This window comes from Psammomys obesus, unplaced genomic scaffold, assembly GCF_907164565.1.
Source record: "Psammomys obesus unplaced genomic scaffold, mPsaObe1.curated_primary_1811, whole genome shotgun sequence".
Classification (NCBI taxonomy): Eukaryota; Metazoa; Chordata; class Mammalia; order Rodentia; family Muridae; genus Psammomys; species Psammomys obesus.
Window position 1 is genome coordinate 20030127 of NW_026596034.1, and position 10148 is coordinate 20040274.

The window sequence follows — 10148 nt, forward strand, 5'->3', positions numbered from 1 at the left end:
GAACCTGAATCGGAAGGGTCACTCTCATCTGTATTCAGAACATACTGATGAAATAATGGTTCTTTTATCAAAATTATAACTTCTTGACCATCAACATTAAATGATTCACATTCTTTGCAATTGAATATTGTCGATTTTCTAGGGTTTCAGCTATCTGAGTAAAAAAGATCAGGCTAGAGCTATAAAAGTATGATTACATTGCTTCGGCAACTCCCCGAACTCAGATGGTTATAAATGGAAGCAGGGCATTCCCCTTCTAACTATCTACTGCTGTTTTGATTTCATAAAGCCACTAAAAACATCCTGCACTACTTCTATATACATCACCACTTTTATAGCTTTGGGGTTGTAATAAAAGACAGTTTGTTGGAAGCTAAGGATTTTGTCTTGTGTTGCTTGTGAACGTGTGGTTGTTTTTCAAGAGGAAAAAACAGCCAACTAGAAACAAGACATTTCTATCTAGTCACTCTGCCTGCAAACTGTATCCCAGTTTGCAGTCTGAATTTTTCCATGATTTCAGAGTACTCTTCCAAAAAAAATCTATTGGTAAAATATTGGCCTGCTTGATGCTTCCTCATCCTCTTGATTGGAAAGCTTTATGCCCTTGGCCTGGAATTCGAAAACGGCCAGTATCTGATCTCATATCTCACCAACATAAAGAAAGATGACTAATTTGTTCTCCATCTTCTCCAATACTTATGATGTCAAGTATAATGTGTTTTCCCCACCATTTTAATAAGCCCCTCTGCCTTGATTCTGTAATTCATTGTCACTTACAAATAAAAACTCACCTTTCTTTGATTTAATGTTTTGCAATACTGTGGATCAAACCTAGAGATATTGTGCCTGCTGGAATAGCATTCTATCACTGAGAGACCAGGCCTTGCTAAGTTGTCCAACCTAGCTTTGAACTCACTTTGAATCCCTTGCTGTCCTTGAACTTATGTTCTATTGGCCTTAGGTTCACTTGAATAACTTGGGCTATAGGACTACACCACCAGGCCTGGATATAAAAATAAAACAGAAACAGAAACAAACTCAGCAACATTTCAAATCAGTTTTCTATCTACCCTCTAACTAGTGGCTAGCACTTCCTCTTTGAACACAGCCATAGTCTTCCAAGTCATTGAGTTCTGTCTGTTGAGTTTTATCTTCACTCACTTGATTCTCCAAATTGAAATCCACATTTCCATTAGATTAAGAAATGGATATGTTCTTTATTCTGAAATGTGCCTGTGGTACATATTGTGTGGCAATACTTTATAAAAGCAAAAGACACTGTGAGGAAACTAACCAAACCCTGCAGGAGTTAAGTGACTTGGACACAGCCACATGGAAGTTCTGACAGATTATTTGGAGTCCAGTACAGTGTGCTTTACAGGGACAATGAAATAAAGTAGGGGATGGATGGATGGATGGATGGATGGATGGATGGATGGAGACATGCATGTATACATGAATGCCTGTAGTCACAGGGAAATGTCTGTCAAATTTTGACTCAAGAAATAGAAGCAAATTCTCCCTGTAGGAAGAGAGTGAACATAAACCCTCTCATCTTTAGGTAAATGACAGCTCTGTCTAACTAGGATACATAACAACTCCTCTCTCGTCCCAACCACACTGAGTAAATTATCACCTACTAACTCTTGGTAGTGTACCCAAGAAAATTCTACAAGAAGATAATAATGCTTTTTATTTCAAGACAACAATAAAACTTAGTTACCTAAAGTTAAACTATTTTATTCTTTTATTGCATTTATTTATCTGTTATGTGTATCTCCATGCTTGTGTGCACTAACATGCATGCTATAGACATGAAATTGATATGAGAACTTGAGGGAGTAGGCTCTCTCCTTCAATTTCTTGAAAGCTGAACTCAAGTCATCATGCTTGATGACAGCAATTTACCCACTGAGCCATGATCTCATTGTCCCTAAAATTCGGCTTTTAATCAAGGCCTGGGCCTCCACTATCATGTCCTACTGCAAAGTGAGTTTTTTCTCCTCGCCCCCCCCCCATTCAGACCCTAAAATCACTTCCTTAACACAATCCACTCCAAAGACAAATCAAACTGGTGGCTTAAACTATGATTTTTCATTAGCTACCAAAGTATATAACACTGCTTCAGCTCAGGAGACTAGCAGCCTGGACGCTTCTCCCAGGGTCCGGTTACCTGGCAAGTGATTTCAGAGACTCTGCTCAAAAATACCCAGTGACACTGCTGACGACCACAAAAGGAAATTCATATGAACAACTCTGGCTTCTAAAAGATCCTTGTCTAAGTTTAGCTCCTGCGTCTAATAAGTTTAGACAATGTTTCCGACTTGGTCTAATTGTTATAAACGTCATTAGCTGATGGCAGCTGGTATGACTGACACACACGGCATGTGTGGCAAAGACAGGCTCTTGTCTAAAACACACTTTCAGTCTAGGTTAAAAATGAAAGAAGGAACATATTGTTCTACATCACATCTCCCCACATTAACTGAACAATTCGAGTATTGGTATAGAATCAACCTCACAGCAATGTGGAACTCATATAAGCTTCATATAAGCTCCCTGGCCCTGACTATTCTAAAAGTCCCTGAATGATCCATGATTTGGAGTGCTTTCTATCATTAATAATACAATACCATATCATAAGTTTTAAAGAAAAGCAGTTTCTTATGCCTCATTGTGTAGAGGTCACATATGGTGGATGGCCTTTTGCTTGCAGAGCCCTGAGGCACCATGTAAAGAGAGAGAGGGTCTCTCTCTCTTTCTCTCTCTCTCTAGCTTCCTTCCTCTTCCCCACTCCCTCTCCATAAGCACCTCTCCTAGCAGGTATAACAACACCCTCCAATTATTGCTAACAGTTTATTATGGGGTTTTTCAGGTCCATGTCACCCCCAGCCTTTGACCACCTCTCCCTCTCTTCCTGAGCTGCAACAAAATTGCTACATGAACAAACATTGGTAGCACCTTTGTAGACCAATGATTCTTAGTTATGGATCACACAACAGGGTACATTGTTGTACCCTGATTTAGCTAGGACCAAAATCAGATCAGTAATTCCCAGAACAGAAGTTTCAGTAAAGTCATGAAAAGACTGGAAATTTGAAACCCTACTCCTATGGTGCATAAAAAGCCACTCCAAAATAGCCTGTGCTTATTGAGGCTTCTGGACCTGAGCTCCTAAGGCTCCTATATTCATGCTCTGTACAGGCTTCATCTAAGCTGACCTGCCCCCTACTATTCTAAAAGTTCCCTGAATGGCCCACATGTTGGAGTGTTTTCTATTGTCAACAATACAGTACCATAGCACAAGCTTAAGGAAAATAGGTTTCTTATGTGTGTGTAGAGGTCACATATGGTGGATGCCCTCCTGCTTTCAGAGTCCTGAGGCATCACATAAAGAGAGACAGGATCTCTCTTCTCTATTCCTCTCCCTCCCCTTTCCCTTCCTTCTGCCTTCCTCTCTCACTACCCTTTTCCCTCCCTCATTTTCCTTTCCTCTTCCTCCCTCCTCCATGCTCTCTCTGTCCCTCTACTTCTCTCCCTTCCTTTCCCTATCTCCCTGATTCCATGTTTTCCTCTCTATAAAATACCCTTTTTTATATTTCACAATGGGGTTTAAACTCCAATATAAGTTTCAGAGGGAAGAAATCATATTCAAACCACAGCACCCTCATGAAGTTTAAGACGCATCTGGAACCTTCTGGAAGGAATCCCAGTTTGGGTCTAAATACAAAGCTCTCCCTAAGCCACATATGTCAATCACTAGTGTTCCTGTAATAGGTGACTGTAACCTTTCATGGGAAAATGAAATACTTAACCTCACGCTTGTCTTCTCATATCCTGTACCTGGAATGCATAAATAGCGCTTTACAGGAGATTAAGATAAAACAAGGACGGGAGAACCGACTGTGTGCTCTTACCTAGTAATGATATGGGGAGTCAGAATGACACATTCCGCCAACAGACTGCACTCTTTCTGGCTCTGAGCTTAGTTTTATAATATCAAGATGAACAGAGGGCATTCCATCAGATAGGATCAGAGAAGATTGTAAGAGCACTTACTCTCACCTGTTCCTCCCACAAGGACCATGCAAGGAGAGGACATATACCCCCTGCTAAGAGGAAGCCCATTGGCAGGTAGTTCCCAAGTGGATTCCCTACAAAGGCTTATAGGTGCTGTCTCTGACATGAACTCAGTGGCAGGCTCCTTGATCACCTTCCCCTAGGGGGTGCAGCCGTACCAGGCCACAGAGGAAGATGATGCACCCAGCTCTGATGAGACCTGATAAGCTAGAGTCAGATAGAGGGGGAGGCGGTCCTCTCCTACCAGGGGACTAGGGCAAGGGCATAGGGAGAGAAGAGGGAGGGTGTATGGGATTGGGAGGAGATGAGGGAGGAGGCTGCAGTGGGGATACAAGGTGAATAAATTGTAATAAATAATATATAAATAAAATAAAATTAAAAATAAATAAAAAATACCTGGCATTCTGGTGTTAACACAGAGAAGAAATAGCTAGATGATGCTAGAAAAAACAGACTTGGGGTTTCTCATGCTTCTGTCACCACCACTCTAGCTTTGGCAAGTTCTGTGACGTTTTATCGTGTGACACTGGTATAAGAAAGAAGCATAGGGATAGCATTTTATTAAATATTTAAAGTCAACATGAAGTAAATAAGGGATTCAAAGCAATGTAGTTCAGAACATGAACTCTGCAACCAGGCACAGCTGGATTTCAGTTTTTCAGCTTACCCAACTTCTATTTCTGTGACCTTGGGTAAGTCAACTGTTTTTTGTTTTGTTTTTTTTTTTCTTTCCTAACTTCATGTTAACTAAGAATTATAACACTTATCACATGGAGCAAGGTGTTAGTGAGGAGAATTGAATGCATATAAGAAGAACTAACTATTACTGAATGTAGAAAAACAGCAAATCTGCCTATATAATGAGGCGCCTTCTTCAGGCTTCCCAGAAGCCCAGAGCTCTCTCTTTCCATAGCTGTAATACTAGTTTTAGCTATAGGTGCCTTCCAGGCGCCAGGTACTCAACAATAGACCTCTAAATCCAGACACCCACCCCCAACAAATGCCCTTCTCATTTCTTAAAATGCAAGCTTTATTTGTTTCACATTTCCCCCAAAGTATTACACATATGGTATTTCATCTGCTCCCATAAATTCTGAAACACATGCAGATGTTCTTCCATCTAAAATGTTGGGCTTTGAGTCAAAGGATGTGGTTGTCAGTTCCGCCTCTCCTGCTTAGTAACCGCAGGAGCTGAATCAGCTGGCCTCCTCTCACTAGGGCTTGGTGTTCTCCCATCAATAGGATAGTAGTGACGTGGAATGATAATAACAGTGGTCACAATGATGGCAGTAACTACATACTTCACAAATTTATTAGGAAGACCATCCTCTGTGTCAGATAATAATGACGGGAACATTGAAGCTACAACATCCCTATTAGCCTTAGCGTTTGGTGACTGGGAAACCAAAGCTCATGGAGATGTTAAGTGGCCCAAATCTACCTACACTGCCCATCAAGTCACATTGCAACACCTTTCAATGAACTAACCACTTATACAGCATCTGGGATCTGTTAGCCTTTGGCCTATTTCTGGTCTGACTTTGGGATGAAATACCTACCTGCTCACTGAACCATCAGAGAAACTTGATCATCTGTACATTCATCAACTGCGGGCTCATCTCTCACAGTATGAAGAGACAACAGCCAATAGAACAGAAGCAAGCCTAAATGTGTCTAGATGTCAATAGAATCTAGAAGGAACAGAAGGAACTAAGGAACGCTCTACTTAAAACTCTGTGTTGTCATGAGGCTTTTGAGACTGCATGGCTCCACAGTGATGTACAGTTTGCCAGAAAAAAAAAAAGAAGACATAAAACATAATAAAGTAAATCTTCCATATCCCCAAACTAGTGCTGCGGGTCTCAAGTGACTTTCTGGCAACCATAAGTCACCTTCCCCATGCTATTTTCATATGAGGTGTCCCTGTGAGTCAGTGTGATAATTTGCTTGGGCTGTCAGATGTGCTTTGGATAATAACTCCACCTTTGTCAGATCCTACTTTGGTGGAACACCCATAGGCAAGGAGAGACCTAACATCTTCATAACTGAATGCTTTAGTCTAATGGAAATGCATTGTTCCACAAAACAGTAGTATCTATGTTTTTGTTTAGTTGATAATATTCTATTCAAGGCTGCCTAAAAATCAATTAGGGGCCTTATTTATTTATTTATGTCCATGAAGTTGATGTAGTGGTTGCACCCCAGAACCTGGTGAAGGAGGTAGCAATGGAGACTCTATAGCCCTCCCTCCCCCCAAGTCTGAGAAGGAGCTCATAGATCTTAAGTTTGGAACTATGCCATCTAGTTCAGGAGCCACTGGATATGAAGTACAAACTGAAGAGTAATCAAAATATAACTTAATAAGAATAATTGAAATATAATACAATTTTTATTTGGGGGGTTGATGAGATTTTAAAAGCAATTTAAGCTCAGTTCAATGCTTTCTGAGCAGGAATAGTCACTTATCTTCACAGATAAGGCTGCTGAAGAACCCTGCTGAAGAACTCTCTGCTGACATACTTAACTATATCTTTTGTAATTTTAGGGCCTCTCTCTCCTCATTCCAGAGCTTAAATTTTCAGGGCAAAGAATTTGATGAAGCAGATTTAGATTCTGTAATGATCAACTATGATCTGGGTGGATCAGATCATTTAATGCAAGGCCAGGTCTGGACTCTGGCTGGGGGCCTGTGATAAAATAAATGAATCTTCCCTACAAAAGGTATGGGAATGCCAGGCTCCAGACTCATCGAAGGTACTATATCTGTATAATGTCTCTAGGAACCTTCCTGTTCATCCTACATGATGCTTACAGTAGTCCGAGACCCTAAAAATATATATATAATAGCAATTGAGAAAATGGTGCATGAAATGGCTGGAAAAGTTGAACAATAGACTCAGGGCTGGAGAACATTTTCTTGTGTCTTGTCTGTTACATGCAGAATGCCATTCATAATCTTTTTTTTTTTTTAATTTAAGAAAAGGTACTTTTATTTATTTCATTATTGTTCACTTGGGACAGCATTCTTGAAGCATCCCAATATAGGTTACTCTTCTTTAAGGAGCCCTATAGGACAAGTGAACAAGAGAAAAAGCAAGGGGGAAAAAAACACTTTTGTGTCTCCTTATCTCAAGATGTGACCCAATGTACCTGAGGCTATGTGGCCAAAAGGAAGGTTTATTTCTAAATCTAAAGACAGCTCTGAATGCGTGGTGTGCCTTTCAGAAGGCAAGTTCAAAAGAGGCACAGGGAAGTCAGGGGAGGCTCTGTTCAGAAGCTTTTGTGCCATCTATGAAAAGAGGCTATCCAAATAACAAAGAAACTGAACACATAAAACTAATTATTGGAGTCATTTTTAATTAACCTGCCAAGATAAATAATCCCTGGAACATTTGTTCATTGTAGGCATTTTATCTGGAGGAGCAAATAACCATTGGTTTTTGTACTCATTGGGTCTATATTGACTGAGCACCATCAAATCCTTATATTGAGTGCTAGGAATTGGTAGGCAGCTGAGAGATTTAGTTTCTCCCACGGCTTCCAGTTTCTCCTTCACTGTCTCAAATGCCTCACAGAATATTCGGGTCTTCCCTAGCTCTACCTGCCTGTACAGAAATGTTTCTCATGGTAGATCCATTCATGCTCTGGCCCCCAAATACCCTCTGCTCCAGAGCTACAGTGCATCCACCTGTCTGGACAGCAGAGCGTGAGCAGTGCTGTGCACACACCCACCTGACGGCTTTTGAAGGCCCTGGATTTGCTGTCTTGCCTGAACATTAGAATCACCTGTGGAGCTTTTAAAACGGCCCAGTCCAGCTGTACTGCAGACCGATTAAACCAGCATGCCTGAGGATGGGACTAGCATCAGTAATCTTTAAAGCTCCCCAGGTGGCTGCAAAGATTACTTGAGTGGCAAGTTCGTGAACAGCAGCACGAACACAATTCAGACCTTGTTAGGAATACAGAATCACAACCCCACACCCAGATCTCCCGAACAGGAATTTATTCTTCTTTGAGACATCCGATGTGACTCATTTGTACATCAAAAATTAAAAAGCATGGCTGATTCAGTGGTCCTCCAGCCTGAGCTGACATCACAAGCACCTGGTAATCTTGAGATGAGTCGAATGGCTGTAGCCTATGCCTGGAATTTTTGATTTGCCACATCCAGGGTGAGGCTTGAGAATCAGCATTTCTACAGTGGCATGTAGCTGGTAATCTCAGGTGAAGACCACCCGTAAGATGCCATGTTAATTCCTACTAAGCTAAATATTATTATTATTTCCTTTATTCCATACTCAACAAATCATTGAATTTATTCAGTAATACTTTTAGATCATGGTAACAGTTGGGGACAGAAAGAATATTGAAAAGAGAGACACAATCCTCAATTATATGGAAATTCTTAGAGACTCAACAATAAACAAGAAAACAACCCATTTACTAAAACATTAAGCAGAGATCATGTTGTTTATGAATGCAAGTATACTGAGAAGTGAAAGAGAAAGTGACTAGGGGTATCATTTTTAATAAAATGATTTGGTATATATACTCTCAGAATGACAAGAATGAACAAAGGGCAGGAGAGATGAGGTTCTATGACACAGATAAAGGGACTCTAAATGCCTCAAATCAAAGTAACATACAAAATTCCAGGGTGGAGAGGCCAATGGTAGAACCATCTTCATTCAACCTGTAGACATACAGCCTTCTCACTGTACAGTTTTGGGGGAAATTCTACTTTTTATTTCCGTTCCCATTTACTCATAAAGTTTCCTTTGTAGGATTCCTTGGAAGATTAAATTTTCATCAAGAAAGTAGTTCATACCCTGTGCACTCCAAAGTTATGCTTGCTTGCTCAACCCAGATCTCCAAGGGGGAAGGCAAACAAGCTCGCCAACAGTAGGTGAGCCATCCATCTTTACTGAAGCCAGTAATAGAGACATAAGAAGGATGAGATGTTTTCTCTGTTCTCAGGAAAAAACTCAGCCACACAGGAAGAAAACACAGCAGGAGAGAAATGAAGAAAAACCAAGACACACAGAGAGCAATGTTGGATGTGAATTGTGGGATAGACAACAGGGGAGGCATACCCCAAGGACTGAGCAGATCTTAAAAGAGAACTCCAGCTAGAAGGAAGAAAAGAGCTATAAGAAGAGAACGTTATACATTTGCCTCAATGTTTTATTAAAGAAGTGGATGCCTCAGTCCAAAAGAAGATAGGATAAGACAAACTTTAAACACCTTGTCATTCAGATCTTATCAATTATACAATTTTTTAAACTGTGAATTTATCTCCTTTATCTCTTCCATGAACTTAATTGCATTTCTTCACAGTTCCTGTGCTGTTTCTCTAAACCTCAGAGTGACTGAATTTGAAGAAACACCTCTTAGCAGGTAATTGAGTTTAAGCAAGGTTTAAAAAAGGGGGGGTGGTTGAGGTCCTGATCCAAAGGGACTCATAAATTTATAAAAAGGGGTAGAGAAATGAGGGTGCACACATCGAAATGAGGAGCACCTGGTGAGAGGCAGGAGGCTACCTGCTGGAAAGGAAGCCTCTTTACCCCGCTAAGCGTCAGTTTTCGATGAGACAGCTTCCAAAATGACAGGACAAGAAAGTTCTCTTGTTTAAGCCTCCCAGGCTGTGGTAATGGTAGAGGTAGAGTTGCTCACATTGTAACAAACCTCCTCCAGAAGTAGAGATGGAAAATTAACACCCACTTAAGAATAAATGTTTCTGTTACAATACACTATTTTCATTTGTTTATCTTATGGCTGGGGGAGTGAGTGGGTGAAGTGTGTGTAGATGGGCTATGACTCGGGTGTAGAGGCCAGAGGATAACACATATGAGTTGGGTCCCTCCTTCAACTACGTGGGTCCCGGGGATTGAACTAAAGTCATCAGGCTTGGTAGCAAGTTTCCTAACCCACTGGTTCCTCTCCATTGTGCAAATATTAGTTTTAAACTGCCCTAAGCAGTAAATTTTTTGGTTTGGGATTCAGGCAGATCTACATTTGAACATCCCAGTACTTTTTTATTTTTGAAGAAGTAAGCAAGCCTTATGATC